Genomic DNA, 18,518 nt, shown 5'->3' on the forward strand with positions numbered 1-18,518 from the left:
TCCAGGTATCGCCAACACACCATACAGGAACAGGAGCACCTCCCTTGCCAGGCAAGTAGGTGGGATCACTGATCTTAGCCAAAAGGCCGAGAAGCGATGGCCACAACGGTTTCCCGAAAACTCCCCTTCTCGGACACCACGTCCTTCTTGTTAAGGCGAAGCCAGACATACATACCCTATTATGCGCTCCACCCTCTCAGATGGCGGACCGGACGTGCTTTCACACTGCATCTCCTATTGCCTAGCACTGCCTCTGTCTTCCTTTCTGCTCTCAAATCTGAATAGCTCCACCCCCCAATCACACTGCGTCTGCTTCCACCTGATGGATGGCAGACATACACGTCTCTGTCTCTGTCTCCGTCTCTGTCTGGCATACATGACATGCAGCTAGCTCTTTGGCTGGCTGTCTCTGTAGCTGGCTGGCTGTCTCTGTGGCTGGCTGCCTAGCTGGCTAGCTTATTATTAGTACCTACCTACCTACCTACCTACCTACCTATCTATCTATCTATCTATCTATCTATCTATCTATCTATCTATCTATCTAATCTATCCTATCTATCCTATCTATTCTATCTAATGTATCTAATCTATCTATCAAAGAACATGGAGGGTGAATTCTCCCAGCTGGAGCCGTAGGCAGGCAGCATCAGCAGGATACATCGGCCGGCCACCAGGAAATCAAATCCAAAGGAAACGGTTTAATAAACTGCACCTACCTTTCCACCTACCTGCTCGGTCGCTTGACCGGCTGCAACTGAGCTGCTTGTTGTGCTGGCAGCTGTGTATAGCAGCAAAGCCTTGATGACATCACGTCCCGCGATGACATCACCAGCACTGGCCCGGCAGCCAAGTTGTAAACAACTCTGCCAGTTGGTTGCCATGGCAACAGAGGCCAGCAAGTCTTGGACAAACAAACTTTTCGTAGCCACACTCGGGCTAATTTTTCGGGGTCGGTCCACCTGCGCACAACACACTCGAGGGATGTTTCTTGCAAAACAGTAGTTTCAGGTGCAGCCGGCTTGTTTCCTTCTTCATTCTTTTGCTCTGTTTTTTGCAAACTCATTAGGGGGTGCACTGAACCTGGAGGCACTGCAATACCAGGTCAATGCCTGGAGAGGACAGAGCAAGCTCTTTTTCCATCTCCCTGTTCTAAAAATCCATTTAATATATGGTCCCCAGATAGGGGACGTATCAGATATTAAACTGATAAGAACAGATACTACACTTGATCTTAGCCAAAAGGCCGAGAAGCGATGGCCACAACGGTTTCCCGAAAACTCCCCTTCTCGGACACCACGTCCTTCTTGTTAAGGCGAAGCCAGACATACATACCCTATTATGCGCTCCACCCTCTCAGATGGCGGACCGGACGTGCTTTCACACTGCATCTCCTATTGCCTAGCACTGCCTCTGTCTTCCTTTCTGCTCTCAAATCTGAATAGCTCCACCCCCCAATCACACTGCGTCTGCTTCCACCTGATGGATGGCAGACATACACGTCTCTGTCTCTGTCTCCGTCTCTGTCTGGCATACATGACATGCAGCTAGCTCTTTGGCTGGCTGTCTCTGTAGCTGGCTGGCTGTCTCTGTGGCTGGCTGCCTAGCTGGCTAGCTTATTATTAGTACCTACCTACCTACCTACCTATCTATCTATCTATCTATCTATCTATCTATCTATCTAATCTATCCTATCTATCCTATCTATTCTATCTAATGTATCTAATCTATCTATCAAAGAACATGGAGGGTGAATTCTCCCAGCTGGAGCCGTAGGCAGGCAGCATCAGCAGGATACATCGGCCGGCCACCAGGAAATCAAATCCAAAGGAAACGGTTTAATAAACTGCACCTACCTTTCCACCTACCTGCTCGGTCGCTTGACCGGCTGCAACTGAGCTGCTTGTTGTGCTGGCAGCTGTGTATAGCAGCAAAGCCTTGATGACATCACGTCCCGCGATGACATCACCAGCACTGGCCCGGCAGCCAAGTTGTAAACAACTCTGCCAGTTGGTTGCCATGGCAACAGAGGCCAGCAAGTCTTGGACAAACAAACTTTTCGTAGCCACACTCGGGCTAATTTTTCGGGGTCGGTCCACCTGCGCACAACACACTCGAGGGATGTTTCTTGCAAAACAGTAGTTTCAGGTGCAGCCGGCTTGTTTCCTTCTTCATTCTTTTGCTCTGTTTTTTGCAAACTCATTAGGGGGTGCACTGAACCTGGAGGCACTGCAATACCAGGTCAATGCCTGGAGAGGACAGAGCAAGCTCTTTTTCCATCTCCCTGTTCTAAAAATCCATTTAATATATGGTCCCCAGATAGGGGACGTATCAGATATTAAACTGATAAGAACAGATACTACACTTGATCTTAGCCAAAAGGCCGAGAAGCGATGGCCACAACGGTTTCCCGAAAACTCCCCTTCTCGGACACCACGTCCTTCTTGTTAAGGCGAAGCCAGACATACATACCCTATTATGCGCTCCACCCTCTCAGATGGCGGACCGGACGTGCTTTCACACTGCATCTCCTATTGCCTAGCACTGCCTCTGTCTTCCTTTCTGCTCTCAAATCTGAATAGCTCCACCCCCCAATCACACTGCGTCTGCTTCCACCTGATGGATGGCAGACATACACGTCTCTGTCTCTGTCTCCGTCTCTGTCTGGCATACATGACATGCAGCTAGCTCTTTGGCTGGCTGTCTCTGTAGCTGGCTGGCTGTCTCTGTGGCTGGCTGCCTAGCTGGCTAGCTTATTATTAGTACCTACCTACCTACCTACCTACCTACCTATCTATCTATCTATCTATCTATCTATCTATCTATCTATCTATCTATCTAATCTATCCTATCTATCCTATCTATTCTATCTAATGTATCTAATCTATCTATCAAAGAACATGGAGGGTGAATTCTCCCAGCTGGAGCCGTAGGCAGGCAGCATCAGCAGGATACATCGGCCGGCCACCAGGAAATCAAATCCAAAGGAAACGGTTTAATAAACTGCACCTACCTTTCCACCTACCTGCTCGGTCGCTTGACCGGCTGCAACTGAGCTGCTTGTTGTGCTGGCAGCTGTGTATAGCAGCAAAGCCTTGATGACATCACGTCCCGCGATGACATCACCAGCACTGGCCCGGCAGCCAAGTTGTAAACAACTCTGCCAGTTGGTTGCCATGGCAACAGAGGCCAGCAAGTCTTGGACAAACAAACTTTTCGTAGCCACACTCGGGCTAATTTTTCGGGGTCGGTCCACCTGCGCACAACACACTCGAGGGATGTTTCTTGCAAAACAGTAGTTTCAGGTGCAGCCGGCTTGTTTCCTTCTTCATTCTTTTGCTCTGTTTTTTGCAAACTCATTAGGGGGTGCACTGAACCTGGAGGCACTGCAATACCAGGTCAATGCCTGGAGAGGACAGAGCAAGCTCTTTTTCCATCTCCCTGTTCTAAAAATCCATTTAATATATGGTCCCCAGATAGGGGACGTATCAGATATTAAACTGATAAGAACAGATACTACACTTGATCTTAGCCAAAAGGCCGAGAAGCGATGGCCACAACGGTTTCCCGAAAACTCCCCTTCTCGGACACCACGTCCTTCTTGTTAAGGCGAAGCCAGACATACATACCCTATTATGCGCTCCACCCTCTCAGATGGCGGACCGGACGTGCTTTCACACTGCATCTCCTATTGCCTAGCACTGCCTCTGTCTTCCTTTCTGCTCTCAAATCTGAATAGCTCCACCCCCCAATCACACTGCGTCTGCTTCCACCTGATGGATGGCAGACATACACGTCTCTGTCTCTGTCTCCGTCTCTGTCTGGCATACATGACATGCAGCTAGCTCTTTGGCTGGCTGTCTCTGTAGCTGGCTGGCTGTCTCTGTGGCTGGCTGCCTAGCTGGCTAGCTTATTATTAGTACCTACCTACCTACCTACCTACCTATCTATCTATCTATCTATCTATCTATCTATCTATCTATCTAATCTATCCTATCTATCCTATCTATTCTATCTAATGTATCTAATCTATCTATCAAAGAACATGGAGGGTGAATTCTCCCAGCTGGAGCCGTAGGCAGGCAGCATCAGCAGGATACATCGGCCGGCCACCAGGAAATCAAATCCAAAGGAAACGGTTTAATAAACTGCACCTACCTTTCCACCTACCTGCTCGGTCGCTTGACCGGCTGCAACTGAGCTGCTTGTTGTGCTGGCAGCTGTGTATAGCAGCAAAGCCTTGATGACATCACGTCCCGCGATGACATCACCAGCACTGGCCCGGCAGCCAAGTTGTAAACAACTCTGCCAGTTGGTTGCCATGGCAACAGAGGCCAGCAAGTCTTGGACAAACAAACTTTTCGTAGCCACACTCGGGCTAATTTTTCGGGGTCGGTCCACCTGCGCACAACACACTCGAGGGATGTTTCTTGCAAAACAGTAGTTTCAGGTGCAGCCGGCTTGTTTCCTTCTTCATTCTTTTGCTCTGTTTTTTGCAAACTCATTAGGGGGTGCACTGAACCTGGAGGCACTGCAATACCAGGTCAATGCCTGGAGAGGACAGAGCAAGCTCTTTTTCCATCTCCCTGTTCTAAAAATCCATTTAATATATGGTCCCCAGATAGGGGACGTATCAGATATTAAACTGATAAGAACAGATACTACACTTGATCTTAGCCAAAAGGCCGAGAAGCGATGGCCACAACGGTTTCCCGAAAACTCCCCTTCTCGGACACCACGTCCTTCTTGTTAAGGCGAAGCCAGACATACATACCCTATTATGCGCTCCACCCTCTCAGATGGCGGACCGGACGTGCTTTCACACTGCATCTCCTATTGCCTAGCACTGCCTCTGTCTTCCTTTCTGCTCTCAAATCTGAATAGCTCCACCCCCCAATCACACTGCGTCTGCTTCCACCTGATGGATGGCAGACATACACGTCTCTGTCTCTGTCTCCGTCTCTGTCTGGCATACATGACATGCAGCTAGCTCTTTGGCTGGCTGTCTCTGTAGCTGGCTGGCTGTCTCTGTGGCTGGCTGCCTAGCTGGCTAGCTTATTATTAGTACCTACCTACCTACCTACCTACCTATCTATCTATCTATCTATCTATCTATCTATCTATCTATCTAATCTATCCTATCTATCCTATCTATTCTATCTAATGTATCTAATCTATCTATCAAAGAACATGGAGGGTGAATTCTCCCAGCTGGAGCCGTAGGCAGGCAGCATCAGCAGGATACATCGGCCGGCCACCAGGAAATCAAATCCAAAGGAAACGGTTTAATAAACTGCACCTACCTTTCCACCTACCTGCTCGGTCGCTTGACCGGCTGCAACTGAGCTGCTTGTTGTGCTGGCAGCTGTGTATAGCAGCAAAGCCTTGATGACATCACGTCCCGCGATGACATCACCAGCACTGGCCCGGCAGCCAAGTTGTAAACAACTCTGCCAGTTGGTTGCCATGGCAACAGAGGCCAGCAAGTATTGGACAAACAAACTTTTCGTAGCCACACTCGGGCTAATTTTTCGGGGTCGGTCCACCTGCGCACAACACACTCGAGGGATGTTTCTTGCAAAACAGTAGTTTCAGGTGCAGCCGGCTTGTTTCCTTCTTCATTCTTTTGCTCTGTTTTTTGCAAACTCATTAGGGGGTGCACTGAACCTGGAGGCACTGCAATACCAGGTCAATGCCTGGAGAGGACAGAGCAAGCTCTTTTTCCATCTCCCTGTTCTAAAAATCCATTTAATATATGGTCCCCAGATAGGGGACGTATCAGATATTAAACTGATAAGAACAGATTTTTTTTTTTTTGAGAGTCGAGGCAACGTGCTCTCATCACCCAAGTGCTACTAAAAAAGTGTAGCGTGCCACACAAAAAAGTGCACTAGGATGCGGTCTATCGCAAGCCCACTCTAAAAAGAGATGGGCCCCCAACACACCTAATTCCCTTCCCTTCCGGGCCAAAAGGCACCTGCAAAGGTCCAGGACAAATGTCCGCTCTCAGACGAGGCCAAGAGCAGACCGGTAAACAACTACGGCTTGTACCTGAGCGTAACCCAGGCACTCACCGTTCGTCATTCAATCAAAAGGTGGTCACTCCCGAAGGAGAACCGGGGGTGCAGGGAGGCAAGGAGCGCAGATGGCCACACATGCCTCCCCTAGACCTCCGAGGGGTCCCCAAAAGGCGACCGCAACCCGAAGGATCCTAGTGACAAACAAACGTGGAAAGTGAACACACAGTGACAAAAAGAATAAATAAATCAGACGTGCGCTGTGCAAAACAGCCCGGACATCTGGCCGGATCTATAAAAATTCCTCGTAATTTTCACAGAGCCAGAGGCCGGAAAACTAGAGGTGTGTGCTCAAAGGGGTGTGAATGTGAAGTGCGTGCTCAGTGCCATTCCTCAATTGGGGTCCCACACCCAGTGAGTTCAGGCACCCTGGGGTCACCACTCCCAGGGCACTTCTGCACCTCGACTCTCAACCCCCTCGAAACCTCATGGCCAGATCCAGACGGGCATGACCTACTAGGAAGGCTGCTCAGGCCGCACAGCCAACCGTTCTACCCATGCCGTCTGTGTGGTTCTCTGCTCACTGATAAGAACAGATACTACACTTGATCTTAGCCAAAAGGCCGAGAAGCGATGGCCACAACGGTTTCCCGAAAACTCCCCTTCTCGGACACCACGTCCTTCTTGTTAAGGCGAAGCCAGACATACATACCCTATTATGCGCTCCACCCTCTCAGATGGCGGACCGGACGTGCTTTCACACTGCATCTCCTATTGCCTAGCACTGCCTCTGTCTTCCTTTCTGCTCTCAAATCTGAATAGCTCCACCCCCCAATCACACTGCGTCTGCTTCCACCTGATGGATGGCAGACATACACGTCTCTGTCTCTGTCTCCGTCTCTGTCTGGCATACATGACATGCAGCTAGCTCTTTGGCTGGCTGTCTCTGTAGCTGGCTGGCTGTCTCTGTGGCTGGCTGCCTAGCTGGCTAGCTTATTATTAGTACCTACCTACCTACCTATCTATCTATCTATCTATCTATCTATCTATCTATCTATCTATCTATCTAATCTATCCTATCTATCCTATCTATTCTATCTAATGTATCTAATCTATCTATCAAAGAACATGGAGGGTGAATTCTCCCAGCTGGAGCCGTAGGCAGGCAGCATCAGCAGGATACATCGGCCGGCCACCAGGAAATCAAATCCAAAGGAAACGGTTTAATAAACTGCACCTACCTTTCCACCTACCTGCTCGGTCGCTTGACCGGCTGCAACTGAGCTGCTTGTTGTGCTGGCAGCTGTGTATAGCAGCAAAGCCTTGATGACATCACGTCCCGCGATGACATCACCAGCACTGGCCCGGCAGCCAAGTTGTAAACAACTCTGCCAGTTGGTTGCCATGGCAACAGAGGCCAGCAAGTCTTGGACAAACAAACTTTTCGTAGCCACACTCGGGCTAATTTTTCGGGGTCGGTCCACCTGCGCACAACACACTCGAGGGATGTTTCTTGCAAAACAGTAGTTTCAGGTGCAGCCGGCTTGTTTCCTTCTTCATTCTTTTGCTCTGTTTTTTGCAAACTCATTAGGGGGTGCACTGAACCTGGAGGCACTGCAATACCAGGTCAATGCCTGGAGAGGACAGAGCAAGCTCTTTTTCCATCTCCCTGTTCTAAAAATCCATTTAATATATGGTCCCCAGATAGGGGACGTATCAGATATTAAACTGATAAGAACAGATACTACACTTGATCTTAGCCAAAAGGCCGAGAAGCGATGGCCACAACGGTTTCCCGAAAACTCCCCTTCTCGGACACCACGTCCTTCTTGTTAAGGCGAAGCCAGACATACATACCCTATTATGCGCTCCACCCTCTCAGATGGCGGACCGGACGTGCTTTCACACTGCATCTCCTATTGCCTAGCACTGCCTCTGTCTTCCTTTCTGCTCTCAAATCTGAATAGCTCCACCCCCCAATCACACTGCGTCTGCTTCCACCTGATGGATGGCAGACATACACGTCTCTGTCTCTGTCTCCGTCTCTGTCTGGCATACATGACATGCAGCTAGCTCTTTGGCTGGCTGTCTCTGTAGCTGGCTGGCTGTCTCTGTGGCTGGCTGCCTAGCTGGCTAGCTTATTATTAGTACCTACCTACCTACCTACCTACCTATCTATCTATCTATCTATCTATCTATCTATCTATCTATCTATCTATCTAATCTATCCTATCTATCCTATCTATTCTATCTAATGTATCTAATCTATCTATCAAAGAACATGGAGGGTGAATTCTCCCAGCTGGAGCCGTAGGCAGGCAGCATCAGCAGGATACATCGGCCGGCCACCAGGAAATCAAATCCAAAGGAAACGGTTTAATAAACTGCACCTACCTTTCCACCTACCTGCTCGGTCGCTTGACCGGCTGCAACTGAGCTGCTTGTTGTGCTGGCAGCTGTGTATAGCAGCAAAGCCTTGATGACATCACGTCCCGCGATGACATCACCAGCACTGGCCCGGCAGCCAAGTTGTAAACAACTCTGCCAGTTGGTTGCCATGGCAACAGAGGCCAGCAAGTCTTGGACAAACAAACTTTTCGTAGCCACACTCGGGCTAATTTTTCGGGGTCGGTCCACCTGCGCACAACACACTCGAGGGATGTTTCTTGCAAAACAGTAGTTTCAGGTGCAGCCGGCTTGTTTCCTTCTTCATTCTTTTGCTCTGTTTTTTGCAAACTCATTAGGGGGTGCACTGAACCTGGAGGCACTGCAATACCAGGTCAATGCCTGGAGAGGACAGAGCAAGCTCTTTTTCCATCTCCCTGTTCTAAAAATCCATTTAATATATGGTCCCCAGATAGGGGACGTATCAGATATTAAACTGATAAGAACAGATACTACACTTGATCTTAGCCAAAAGGCCGAGAAGCGATGGCCACAACGGTTTCCCGAAAACTCCCCTTCTCGGACACCACGTCCTTCTTGTTAAGGCGAAGCCAGACATACATACCCTATTATGCGCTCCACCCTCTCAGATGGCGGACCGGACGTGCTTTCACACTGCATCTCCTATTGCCTAGCACTGCCTCTGTCTTCCTTTCTGCTCTCAAATCTGAATAGCTCCACCCCCCAATCACACTGCGTCTGCTTCCACCTGATGGATGGCAGACATACACGTCTCTGTCTCTGTCTCCGTCTCTGTCTGGCATACATGACATGCAGCTAGCTCTTTGGCTGGCTGTCTCTGTAGCTGGCTGGCTGTCTCTGTGGCTGGCTGCCTAGCTGGCTAGCTTATTATTAGTACCTACCTACCTACCTACCTATCTATCTATCTATCTATCTATCTATCTATCTATCTAATCTATCCTATCTATCCTATCTATTCTATCTAATGTATCTAATCTATCTATCAAAGAACATGGAGGGTGAATTCTCCCAGCTGGAGCCGTAGGCAGGCAGCATCAGCAGGATACATCGGCCGGCCACCAGGAAATCAAATCCAAAGGAAACGGTTTAATAAACTGCACCTACCTTTCCACCTACCTGCTCGGTCGCTTGACCGGCTGCAACTGAGCTGCTTGTTGTGCTGGCAGCTGTGTATAGCAGCAAAGCCTTGATGACATCACGTCCCGCGATGACATCACCAGCACTGGCCCGGCAGCCAAGTTGTAAACAACTCTGCCAGTTGGTTGCCATGGCAACAGAGGCCAGCAAGTCTTGGACAAACAAACTTTTCGTAGCCACACTCGGGCTAATTTTTCGGGGTCGGTCCACCTGCGCACAACACACTCGAGGGATGTTTCTTGCAAAACAGTAGTTTCAGGTGCAGCCGGCTTGTTTCCTTCTTCATTCTTTTGCTCTGTTTTTTGCAAACTCATTAGGGGGTGCACTGAACCTGGAGGCACTGCAATACCAGGTCAATGCCTGGAGAGGACAGAGCAAGCTCTTTTTCCATCTCCCTGTTCTAAAAATCCATTTAATATATGGTCCCCAGATAGGGGACGTATCAGATATTAAACTGATAAGAACAGATCTTTTCTTCTGAGAGTCCGAGGAGCGTGCTCTCACCCAAGTGCACAAAAAGGTGCAGACGTGCCACACAAAAAAGTGCAACAAGGATGCGGTCTATCGCAAGCCCACTCTAAAAAGAGATGGGCCCCCAACCAACCACATTCCCTCCCCTTCCGGGCCAGAAGGCACCTGCAAAGGTTCGGGACAAATATCCTGAACAGATACTACACTTGATCTTAGCCAAAAGGCCGAGAAGCGATGGCCACAACGGTTTCCCGAAAACTCCCCTTCTCGGACACCACGTCCTTCTTGTTAAGGCGAAGCCAGACATACATACCCTATTATGCGCTCCACCCTCTCAGATGGCGGACCGGACGTGCTTTCACACTGCATCTCCTATTGCCTAGCACTGCCTCTGTCTTCCTTTCTGCTCTCAAATCTGAATAGCTCCACCCCCCAATCACACTGCGTCTGCTTCCACCTGATGGATGGCAGACATACACGTCTCTGTCTCTGTCTCCGTCTCTGTCTGGCATACATGACATGCAGCTAGCTCTTTGGCTGGCTGTCTCTGTAGCTGGCTGGCTGTCTCTGTGGCTGGCTGCCTAGCTGGCTAGCTTATTATTAGTACCTACCTACCTACCTACCTATCTATCTATCTATCTATCTATCTATCTATCTATCTATCTATCTATCTATCTAATCTATCCTATCTATCCTATCTATTCTATCTAATGTATCTAATCTATCTATCAAAGAACATGGAGGGTGAATTCTCCCAGCTGGAGCCGTAGGCAGGCAGCATCAGCAGGATACATCGGCCGGCCACCAGGAAATCAAATCCAAAGGAAACGGTTTAATAAACTGCACCTACCTTTCCACCTACCTGCTCGGTCGCTTGACCGGCTGCAACTGAGCTGCTTGTTGTGCTGGCAGCTGTGTATAGCAGCAAAGCCTTGATGACATCACGTCCCGCGATGACATCACCAGCACTGGCCCGGCAGCCAAGTTGTAAACAACTCTGCCAGTTGGTTGCCATGGCAACAGAGGCCAGCAAGTCTTGGACAAACAAACTTTTCGTAGCCACACTCGGGCTAATTTTTCGGGGTCGGTCCACCTGCGCACAACACACTCGAGGGATGTTTCTTGCAAAACAGTAGTTTCAGGTGCAGCCGGCTTGTTTCCTTCTTCATTCTTTTGCTCTGTTTTTTGCAAACTCATTAGGGGGTGCACTGAACCTGGAGGCACTGCAATACCAGGTCAATGCCTGGAGAGGACAGAGCAAGCTCTTTTTCCATCTCCCTGTTCTAAAAATCCATTTAATATATGGTCCCCAGATAGGGGACGTATCAGATATTAAACTGATAAGAACAGATACTACACTTGATCTTAGCCAAAAGGCCGAGAAGCGATGGCCACAACGGTTTCCCGAAAACTCCCCTTCTCGGACACCACGTCCTTCTTGTTAAGGCGAAGCCAGACATACATACCCTATTATGCGCTCCACCCTCTCAGATGGCGGACCGGACGTGCTTTCACACTGCATCTCCTATTGCCTAGCACTGCCTCTGTCTTCCTTTCTGCTCTCAAATCTGAATAGCTCCACCCCCCAATCACACTGCGTCTGCTTCCACCTGATGGATGGCAGACATACACGTCTCTGTCTCTGTCTCCGTCTCTGTCTGGCATACATGACATGCAGCTAGCTCTTTGGCTGGCTGTCTCTGTAGCTGGCTGGCTGTCTCTGTGGCTGGCTGCCTAGCTGGCTAGCTTATTATTAGTACCTACCTACCTACCTACCTATCTATCTATCTATCTATCTATCTATCTATCTAATCTATCCTATCTATCCTATCTATTCTATCTAATGTATCTAATCTATCTATCAAAGAACATGGAGGGTGAATTCTCCCAGCTGGAGCCGTAGGCAGGCAGCATCAGCAGGATACATCGGCCGGCCACCAGGAAATCAAATCCAAAGGAAACGGTTTAATAAACTGCACCTACCTTTCCACCTACCTGCTCGGTCGCTTGACCGGCTGCAACTGAGCTGCTTGTTGTGCTGGCAGCTGTGTATAGCAGCAAAGCCTTGATGACATCACGTCCCGCGATGACATCACCAGCACTGGCCCGGCAGCCAAGTTGTAAACAACTCTGCCAGTTGGTTGCCATGGCAACAGAGGCCAGCAAGTCTTGGACAAACAAACTTTTCGTAGCCACACTCGGGCTAATTTTTCGGGGTCGGTCCACCTGCGCACAACACACTCGAGGGATGTTTCTTGCAAAACAGTAGTTTCAGGTGCAGCCGGCTTGTTTCCTTCTTCATTCTTTTGCTCTGTTTTTTGCAAACTCATTAGGGGGTGCACTGAACCTGGAGGCACTGCAATACCAGGTCAATGCCTGGAGAGGACAGAGCAAGCTCTTTTTCCATCTCCCTGTTCTAAAAATCCATTTAATATATGGTCCCCAGATAGGGGACGTATCAGATATTAAACTGATAAGAACAGATACTACACTTGATCTTAGCCAAAAGGCCGAGAAGCGATGGCCACAACGGTTTCCCGAAAACTCCCCTTCTCGGACACCACGTCCTTCTTGTTAAGGCGAAGCCAGACATACATACCCTATTATGCGCTCCACCCTCTCAGATGGCGGACCGGACGTGCTTTCACACTGCATCTCCTATTGCCTAGCACTGCCTCTGTCTTCCTTTCTGCTCTCAAATCTGAATAGCTCCACCCCCCAATCACACTGCGTCTGCTTCCACCTGATGGATGGCAGACATACACGTCTCTGTCTCTGTCTCCGTCTCTGTCTGGCATACATGACATGCAGCTAGCTCTTTGGCTGGCTGTCTCTGTAGCTGGCTGGCTGTCTCTGTGGCTGGCTGCCTAGCTGGCTAGCTTATTATTAGTACCTACCTACCTACCTACCTATCTATCTATCTATCTATCTATCTATCTATCTATCTATCTATCTATCTATCTAATCTATCCTATCTATCCTATCTATTCTATCTAATGTATCTAATCTATCTATCAAAGAACATGGAGGGTGAATTCTCCCAGCTGGAGCCGTAGGCAGGCAGCATCAGCAGGATACATCGGCCGGCCACCAGGAAATCAAATCCAAAGGAAACGGTTTAATAAACTGCACCTACCTTTCCACCTACCTGCTCGGTCGCTTGACCGGCTGCAACTGAGCTGCTTGTTGTGCTGGCAGCTGTGTATAGCAGCAAAGCCTTGATGACATCACGTCCCGCGATGACATCACCAGCACTGGCCCGGCAGCCAAGTTGTAAACAACTCTGCCAGTTGGTTGCCATGGCAACAGAGGCCAGCAAGTCTTGGACAAACAAACTTTTCGTAGCCACACTCGGGCTAATTTTTCGGGGTCGGTCCACCTGCGCACAACACACTCGAGGGATGTTTCTTGCAAAACAGTAGTTTCAGGTGCAGCCGGCTTGTTTCCTTCTTCATTCTTTTGCTCTGTTTTTTGCAAACTCATTAGGGGGTGCACTGAACCTGGAGGCACTGCAATACCAGGTCAATGCCTGGAGAGGACAGAGCAAGCTCTTTTTCCATCTCCCTGTTCTAAAAATCCATTTAATATATGGTCCCCAGATAGGGGACGTATCAGATATTAAACTGATAAGAACAGATACTACACTTGATCTTAGCCAAAAGGCCGAGAAGCGATGGCCACAACGGTTTCCCGAAAACTCCCCTTCTCGGACACCACGTCCTTCTTGTTAAGGCGAAGCCAGACATACATACCCTATTATGCGCTCCACCCTCTCAGATGGCGGACCGGACGTGCTTTCACACTGCATCTCCTATTGCCTAGCACTGCCTCTGTCTTCCTTTCTGCTCTCAAATCTGAATAGCTCCACCCCCCAATCACACTGCGTCTGCTTCCACCTGATGGATGGCAGACATACACGTCTCTGTCTCTGTCTCCGTCTCTGTCTGGCATACATGACATGCAGCTAGCTCTTTGGCTGGCTGTCTCTGTAGCTGGCTGGCTGTCTCTGTGGCTGGCTGCCTAGCTGGCTAGCTTATTATTAGTACCTACCTACCTACCTACCTATCTATCTATCTATCTATCTATCTATCTATCTATCTATCTATCTATCTATCTAATCTATCCTATCTATCCTATCTATTCTATCTAATGTATCTAATCTATCTATCAAAGAACATGGAGGGTGAATTCTCCCAGCTGGAGCCGTAGGCAGGCAGCATCAGCAGGATACATCGGCCGGCCACCAGGAAATCAAATCCAAAGGAAACGGTTTAATAAACTGCACCTACCTTTCCACCTACCTGCTCGGTCGCTTGACCGGCTGCAACTGAGCTGCTTGTTGTGCTGGCAGCTGTGTATAGCAGCAAAGCCTTGATGACATCACGTCCCGCGATGACATCACCAGCACTGGCCCGGCAGCCAAGTTGTAAACAACTCTGCCAGTTGGTTGCCATGGCAACAGAGGCCAGCAAGTCTTGGACAAACAAACTTTTCGTAGCCACACTCGGGCTAATTTTTCGGGGTCGGTCCACCTGCGCACAACACACTCGAGGGATGTTTCTTGCAAAACAGTAGTTTCAGGTGCAGCCGGCTTGTTTCCTTCTTCATTCTTTTGCTCTGTTTTTTGCAAACTCATTAGGGGGTGCACTGAACCTGGAGGCACTGCAATACCAGGTCAATGCCTGGAGAGGACAGAGCAAGCTCTTTTTCCATCTCCCTGTTCTAAAAATCCATTTAATATATGGTCCCCAGATAGGGGACGTATCAGATATTAAACTGATAAGAACAGATTTTTTTTTTTTTTTTTTTTTTTTTTTTTTTTTTTTTTTTTTTTTTAAAACCATTCAGAATGGTTAAAAACGATATAAACAGTAAACTGCTCATACCTTCCTCAATACTCCAACCATCTCATCATCATGGTCATATCCAATTTAATCTATATATCTAATAAATCATAATACAAAACGAAAACAAAACCACTCCACTTCATAAAGCAACCTAAATAACACAAGAAAAAAACAAACTTAAATTTCAAAGTCTCATACCTGCTTTCATACCAAAATAAGCCAATATTTGCAACATTGTATCTGATTTGGTTCCTGACTCCCGAATCCTCTTAACCACGTTTACTGGTATCTTGTAAGTCTCAAAAAACCTTGGTCCATATTTTTCCATATGCTCCAATACTTTCTTATGCAATATACTCAGAGGGATATGTTTCCCCTCTAAATTTTCAATCTCCTCCCAAATCTCTTTTGGAATAGTATCATAGTCCTTTTTTTCTTCTTCCGAAAGAAATTTTACTTTCTTCCCTCTGATCCTTGGGCCTCTCTGAATCACCAGCCCTTCCGCTTCCTCCTGCGGGCCGCAACCAGCGCCTCCAGCAGCTTCCTGCACATCCTCTTTCTCCCTCTCCCGCTTCTTTTTAGCGGGACAGGACGCATACAAGTGATCTGTGCTTCCACATTGGTGACAGGTTTTTTTCTGATCACACGATTCAGCTGAATGTCCCTCTTTTTGACATTTTGAACACCAGGGAACTGAACAACTTTCCTTTGTATGCCCGTATTGTTTACATTTCCTACAAAACAACTCCATTCCCGAAAAAAACAGGTCTCCGTTGACAGAGCCGATCTTAAACCGTGCTGGAGGGACATATACCTTCTCATTTTCCAATACTTTAAATTTTGCAAAGAATCTCCACTTCATAGTCCACAACCCGAACTGGTTAAGGACCTTCCCTTTCGCGGTTACTTCCTCACAATATTCTGCCAAGAAAGCCGAGATCTCCTCCTCCGTCACGTAAGGGCTATACATTCTTATAGTTACCATTCTTTCTCGCCTCGGAAAATGAGAAGTGACATCAATACCATTAAGTACAGCACTACTCTTAACACTTTCCATCTTACCCAGGAGATTGCTATGATCCTCTTCCGAACTCAGAACCAAATCGTATACACCTCGCCTTGGGAATTCCAAAAGAGCCAGGATTTGGCTCCGCTGTAGCCCCAGCAACTTGAAGAAAACTTCTTCAACCAGAAAGACTAGGCCCAATTCCTTCTTCCTGGGGTCTCTCAACGTAAAACGAATCCCATTTCTTATTTTCGCATAAGCTGGGACCTCCTCCGCTGTAGTTCCATCTTCATTAGTTGCTTCCATCTTCAAAAACGGGGTCTTCTCCAAACACTAACCAAACCGGTGCACCTCCCCTGCGGATGCAGGTAGGTGTGATCGCTTCCCGTTGCCTGGGGACTAAGCCGCCTGCCAATAGCAACAAGGAGGTAATCCTCCAAGGCCGACAGGTCGGGTACCCCAGGCACCTTCTGACCAGATCTCCTGTAGATACTACACTTGATCTTAGCCAAAAGGCCGAGAAGCGATGGCCACAACGGTTTCCCGAAAACTCCCCTTCTCGGACACCACGTCCTTCTTGTTAAGGCGAAGCCAGACATACATACCCTATTATGCGCTCCACCCTCTCAGATGGCGGACCGGACGTGCTTTCACACTGCATCTCCTATTGCCTAGCACTGCCTCTGTCTTCCTTTCTGCTCTCAAATCTGAATAGCTCCACCCCCCAATCACACTGCGTCTGCTTCCACCTGATGGATGGCAGACATACACGTCTCTGTCTCTGTCTCCGTCTCTGTCTGGCATACATGACATGCAGCTAGCTCTTTGGCTGGCTGTCTCTGTAGCTGGCTGGCTGTCTCTGTGGCTGGCTGCCTAGCTGGCTAGCTTATTATTAGTACCTACCTACCTACCTACCTACCTATCTATCTATCTATCTATCTATCTATCTATCTATCTATCTATCTATCTAATCTATCCTATCTATCCTATCTATTCTATCTAATGTATCTAATCTATCTATCAAAGAACATGGAGGGTGAATTCTCCCAGCTGGAGCCGTAGGCAGGCAGCATCAGCAGGATACATCGGCCGGCCACCAGGAAATCAAATCCAAAGGAAACGGTTTAATAAACTGCACCTACCTTTCCACCTACCTGCTCGGTCGCTTGACCGGCTGCAACTGAGCTGCTTGTTGTGCTGGCAGCTGTGTATAGCAGCAAAGCCTTGATGACATCACGTCCCGCGATGACATCACCAGCACTGGCCCGGCAGCCAAGTTGTAAACAACTCTGCCAGTTGGTTGCCATGGCAACAGAGGCCAGCAAGTCTTGGACAAACAAACTTTTCGTAGCCACACTCGGGCTAATTTTTCGGGGTCGGTCCACCTGCGCACAACACACTCGAGGGATGTTTCTTGCAAAACAGTAGTTTCAGGTGCAGCCGGCTTGTTTCCTTCTTCATTCTTTTGCTCTGTTTTTTGCAAACTCATTAGGGGGTGCACTGAACCTGGAGGCACTGCAATACCAGGTCAATGCCTGGAGAGGACAGAGCAAGCTCTTTTTCCATCTCCCTGTTCTAAAAATCCATTTAATATATGGTCCCCAGATAGGGGACGTATCAGATATTAAACTGATAAGAACAGATACTACACTTGATCTTAGCCAAAAGGCCGAGAAGCGATGGCCACAACGGTTTCCCGAAAACTCCCCTTCTCGGACACCACGTCCTTCTTGTTAAGGCGAAGCCAGACATACATACCCTATTATGCGCTCCACCCTCTCAGATGGCGGACCGGACGTGCTTTCACACTGCATCTCCTATTGCCTAGCACTGCCTCTGTCTTCCTTTCTGCTCTCAAATCTGAATAGCTCCACCCCCCAATCACACTGCGTCTGCTTCCACCTGATGGATGGCAGACATACACGTCTCTGTCTCTGTCTCCGTCTCTGTCTGGCATACATGACATGCAGCTAGCTCTTTGGCTGGCTGTCTCTGTAGCTGGCTGGCTGTCTCTGTGGCTGGCTGCCTAGCTGGCTAGCTTATTATTAGTACCTACCTACCTACCTACCTACCTATCTATCTATCTATCTATCTATCTATCTATCTATCTATCTATCTATCTAATCTATCCTATCTATCCTATCTATTCTATCTAATGTATCTAATCTATCTATCAAAGAACATGGAGGGTGAATTCTCCCAGCTGGAGCCGTAGGCAGGCAGCATCAGCAGGATACATCGGCCGGCCACCAGGAAATCAAATCCAAAGGAAACGGTTTAATAAACTGCACCTACCTTTCCACCTACCTGCTCGGTCGCTTGACCGGCTGCAACTGAGCTGCTTGTTGTGCTGGCAGCTGTGTATAGCAGCAAAGCCTTGATGACATCACGTCCCGCGATGACATCACCAGCACTGGCCCGGCAGCCAAGTTGTAAACAACTCTGCCAGTTGGTTGCCATGGCAACAGAGGCCAGCAAGTCTTGGACAAACAAACTTTTCGTAGCCACACTCGGGCTAATTTTTCGGGGTCGGTCCACCTGCGCACAACACACTCGAGGGATGTTTCTTGCAAAACAGTAGTTTCAGGTGCAGCCGGCTTGTTTCCTTCTTCATTC

The 18,518-nt window shown here is 48.5% G+C and overlaps 12 non-coding genes and 4 pseudogenes across 12 annotated transcripts; all 16 read right to left on the reverse strand.

Moving 5' to 3' along the window:
* Nucleotides 1-1,064: 1,064 nt before the first annotated feature.
* On the reverse strand, nt 1,065-1,255 carry LOC138776642 (U2 spliceosomal RNA). The gene has a single exon (XR_011360763.1). It is a non-coding gene; the product is annotated as a U2 spliceosomal RNA (small nuclear RNA).
* Nucleotides 1,256-2,201: 946 nt separating this feature from the next.
* On the reverse strand, nt 2,202-2,392 carry LOC138776643 (U2 spliceosomal RNA). The gene has a single exon (XR_011360764.1). It is a non-coding gene; the product is annotated as a U2 spliceosomal RNA (small nuclear RNA).
* A 966-nt stretch (nt 2,393-3,358) lies between these two features.
* Nucleotides 3,359-3,549, reverse strand: LOC138776644 (U2 spliceosomal RNA). The gene has a single exon (XR_011360765.1). It is a non-coding gene; the product is annotated as a U2 spliceosomal RNA (small nuclear RNA).
* Nucleotides 3,550-4,503: 954 nt separating this feature from the next.
* On the reverse strand, nt 4,504-4,694 carry LOC138776645 (U2 spliceosomal RNA). The gene has a single exon (XR_011360766.1). It is a non-coding gene; the product is annotated as a U2 spliceosomal RNA (small nuclear RNA).
* Nucleotides 4,695-5,648: 954 nt separating this feature from the next.
* LOC138776602 (U2 spliceosomal RNA) lies at nt 5,649-5,864 on the reverse strand (annotated as a pseudogene).
* Nucleotides 5,865-6,534: 670 nt separating this feature from the next.
* On the reverse strand, nt 6,535-6,649 carry LOC138776618 (U2 spliceosomal RNA; annotated as a pseudogene).
* Nucleotides 6,650-7,603: 954 nt separating this feature from the next.
* LOC138776646 (U2 spliceosomal RNA) lies at nt 7,604-7,794 on the reverse strand. Its single transcript, XR_011360767.1, has one exon. It is a non-coding gene; the product is annotated as a U2 spliceosomal RNA (small nuclear RNA).
* A 962-nt stretch (nt 7,795-8,756) lies between these two features.
* On the reverse strand, nt 8,757-8,947 carry LOC138776647 (U2 spliceosomal RNA). The gene has a single exon (XR_011360768.1). It is a non-coding gene; the product is annotated as a U2 spliceosomal RNA (small nuclear RNA).
* Nucleotides 8,948-9,893: 946 nt separating this feature from the next.
* Nucleotides 9,894-10,075, reverse strand: LOC138776604 (U2 spliceosomal RNA). The gene has a single exon (XR_011360750.1). It is a non-coding gene; the product is annotated as a U2 spliceosomal RNA (small nuclear RNA).
* A 19-nt stretch (nt 10,076-10,094) lies between these two features.
* LOC138776619 (U2 spliceosomal RNA) lies at nt 10,095-10,285 on the reverse strand. The gene has a single exon (XR_011360752.1). It is a non-coding gene; the product is annotated as a U2 spliceosomal RNA (small nuclear RNA).
* Nucleotides 10,286-11,247: 962 nt separating this feature from the next.
* On the reverse strand, nt 11,248-11,438 carry LOC138776648 (U2 spliceosomal RNA). The gene has a single exon (XR_011360769.1). It is a non-coding gene; the product is annotated as a U2 spliceosomal RNA (small nuclear RNA).
* A 942-nt stretch (nt 11,439-12,380) lies between these two features.
* Nucleotides 12,381-12,571, reverse strand: LOC138776649 (U2 spliceosomal RNA). The gene has a single exon (XR_011360770.1). It is a non-coding gene; the product is annotated as a U2 spliceosomal RNA (small nuclear RNA).
* Nucleotides 12,572-13,533: 962 nt separating this feature from the next.
* On the reverse strand, nt 13,534-13,724 carry LOC138776650 (U2 spliceosomal RNA). Its single transcript, XR_011360771.1, has one exon. It is a non-coding gene; the product is annotated as a U2 spliceosomal RNA (small nuclear RNA).
* A 962-nt stretch (nt 13,725-14,686) lies between these two features.
* Nucleotides 14,687-14,913, reverse strand: LOC138776613 (U2 spliceosomal RNA; annotated as a pseudogene).
* Nucleotides 14,914-16,291: 1,378 nt separating this feature from the next.
* LOC138776626 (U2 spliceosomal RNA) lies at nt 16,292-16,430 on the reverse strand (annotated as a pseudogene).
* Nucleotides 16,431-17,392: 962 nt separating this feature from the next.
* Nucleotides 17,393-17,583, reverse strand: LOC138776651 (U2 spliceosomal RNA). Its single transcript, XR_011360772.1, has one exon. It is a non-coding gene; the product is annotated as a U2 spliceosomal RNA (small nuclear RNA).
* Nucleotides 17,584-18,518: the final 935 nt, after the last annotated feature.

The sequence above is a fragment of the Dendropsophus ebraccatus genome, unplaced genomic scaffold (genome assembly GCF_027789765.1).
Source record: "Dendropsophus ebraccatus isolate aDenEbr1 unplaced genomic scaffold, aDenEbr1.pat pat_scaffold_460_ctg1, whole genome shotgun sequence".
Lineage (NCBI taxonomy): Eukaryota > Metazoa > Chordata > Amphibia > Anura > Hylidae > Dendropsophus > Dendropsophus ebraccatus.